Genomic DNA, 3110 nt, shown 5'->3' with positions numbered 1-3110 from the left:
TTTCCCTATTCATTTTTACTTATTGGGAAAGACTGTATTTCCAGATGCAAGTGTACTGCATTTGAAAAGAGATAATAACGCTTACGCACAGAGTTGAACATTTTCAAATGGTATTCTAAATGGAGCATCATAACTTACTATTAACATAACATGATTAACATTGTAAAATAATATTGAAATACATACATCAGGAAAAATATATCTTTCAAACTTGAGAAACTCAAATTGTTTCATATTTTCGTTTCTTTTTAAACCAAACACTCCGTGTTTTATAGTTGGAGATTTTTTCTCTCTGGATGTCTGACTCACTATTTTGACAATAACTTTATTTCATCAATCATTTTTACCATATCCTCTTCTTTTAGAATGATAAGTATCTAAATGTAATTAACCTTATCATTGAGATCTATTTTAGCCATTTTTGTTTAGGCCATAGTTTTTTCTTTAGGGAGAAATAAAATATGCTTTTATATTATTTTTATTATTTTAATCCATCTCTGTAACACTGTGTGTGATGTCTGAAACTACAAGGAAATTTTAAAGGTCATCTTGAACAAGTTCCTTAACTTCTCAGTGCCTCATTTACCTCACTTAAAAAATGGGCCAATAAACTTTCTGCTTCATAGGGTTGTTACAAGATTTAATAAGATAATACATGTAAATGAGTTAACCAAGTGTCTGAAACAGAATAAAGACTTGGTAAATATAAACTGCTATTATTTTTACTATTATCTAATCTAGTCTTTCCATTTTCCAAGTGAAGAAATGTAGACATGCTGTGCTATAAGTTGGAATGGCTACACATCATGCTTCCCTTTGGAACTGGCTCCCACCAACAGGAGTGAGTTCCTTGACACATGACAAAAGTGGGCATCTGTCAGAAATAAGACCAATGTTGGTAAAGCTGGGAGGTTATTTAGCAGCATGGCTGGCAATGGAGGCTGTCACTGATTTTTAGCAGGCATGTAGAAAAGTTGTAAAAGGTAGTTGTGGAGAGAGAAGAGTAAATTGGGCATGGATAGAGAAAGCATTGGACCGGCCAAGCACAGTGGCTCATGCCTGTAATCTTAGCACTTTGGGAGGATGAGGTGGGTAGAGTTTTTTACTTTAATATTTAAACCTGAGGTTGGGAGTTCGAGACCAGCCTGACCAACATAGAGAAACCCTGTCTCTACTAAAAATACAAAATTAGCCAGGCATGGTGGCACATGCCTGTAATCCCAGCTACTCAGGAGGCTGAGGCAGGAGAATAACGTGAACCCAGGAGGCTGAGGTTGCAGTGAGCCAAGATCACACCATCACATTCCACTCCAGTCCGGGCAACAAGAGCAAAACTCCGTATGAAAAAGAGAGCGAGCGAGAGCGTTGGGCTTTGCAAAGTAAAAAGAGTGGCTGCTCTGTTTCCTGATGGTATTTTAGTTTCTATACCTTTTTCTCATAAATTGAACTTTCTGCCCTTGGACTACATAGGCTATCCTGAAAACTCAACAAATTACCCACTTGTACTTATGCTGGTTTAAGCCAATATCTGTAAATTGCAACCAAAACAGTCTTGACTATGACATAGTGGACTAAGTACGCCCAATTTCATAAGATTAGCTACTGGAAAAACTGGTATTAGAACCCTTAGTAACATTACAGAGAGAACATGGTCTTTGAGATCATACCATCTCGAGTTTGAATTCTGGTTCTATCAGTTACTAGCAGAGTGATGTATACCTTTGAGGAATATTGATGGAATCATCATACTTTCAGTGTAGCCAGTTTTGTGACTGATGAATAATTCCAAAAGAGTTGCCTCAGTTTTCATGCCAGAGGATTATCTTGAAATACCACTTAGAATTGGTCTTTGCAGCTATTAGAATATATGGTGGACGGCAGGGTTAAGAATAAGAACGTTGAGCACACATTCACTTAGTATTACCAAGGATTGTTCATATCATACAAAACTCAATTTTAATGGGTAGAGATGTGCTTGATGATATGAAGCATTAATGCCCATAAAGAAGTTAGTTATATGTGGCTTTAACAAGTGAATATCAATCAGTAAAATGAAAACATATTCACATAGGAAAAGCACAATGTTATAGGGTTCTATATTTATATCCACAACACACAAAATGTAAGAACCCATGAACCTTCCCTTCATACTCTTTTCTTCACAAAATGTGGATGTTCTCATAAAATGATATTTAAATTTTAATTTGGGTTGTATTTTTTTTTCAATTGCATTTGAAGCAACATCAGAATCTACGGAAATCCTACACTCTGAACTTAAGTGCTTTCCTAAGTTCCTTCACCTTCTGGAAGTCTTAATTTTCTTCAAGTGGTCACTAAAATTCCTTTTTTACTCGAGTATACCAGATTTCATGATTCAAACATCCATATTAAATCACAACTCATAAACATTTTTCTCCTAATTATGTCTTGGGGAAAAAAAAAACAAAAGTCATGATGGAAGGGAGAGAGAGAAGAATATCAGAAAGGACCAGGGGAATAGATCATCCATCCTTCAACTTAGGAGATTGTTGATTCTGTCTCACTTCTATCATATGATGGGTTTTGTGAGACTCTTCTACTTTTCATACCTATATTTTACTTAGAGCATTCATCCTCTTACTTTAATAGTAAAAAGTAGGTATTATTATTTGTCTTACTATATTTTAACAAATTAATAAGACATTTAATACCGTAACAAAAAGCAAAGCCAAAATAATTGTAGAAATAGACTAAAATATTATTTATGTGTGTTTCTGGATATAGGTTTATGAAAGTTTATTGTTATTCATGTTGTATTTTATTGATACAGGCTTGGAGTCAGACAATTTACATTAGAATCTCAACTCTGTCACTTACTGTGGGACCCTAGACAAGTTATTAAGCCTCTTCTGTTTCCACATCCTCATGTGTAAAATGAGAACAAAACACACAGCCTACCTTCCAGTGCTGTGAAAATGACTTGAGCCATTATGCATGAAACACTTGCAAATGTTTGTAGTACAAAGCAAACATTATTCAAAATTAGCTTTTTAATTTTTTAAGTGCATTTGATAAACTTCCATGAATGAGTCCTCATTGGACCCAGAGAAGTGGTGGTGAGTATTTCCTCA

This window comes from Callithrix jacchus, chromosome 3 (assembly GCF_049354715.1).
Source record: "Callithrix jacchus isolate 240 chromosome 3, calJac240_pri, whole genome shotgun sequence".
NCBI classification, from domain to species: Eukaryota; Metazoa; Chordata; class Mammalia; order Primates; family Cebidae; genus Callithrix; species Callithrix jacchus.
This window is presented reverse-complemented; position numbering follows the sequence as displayed.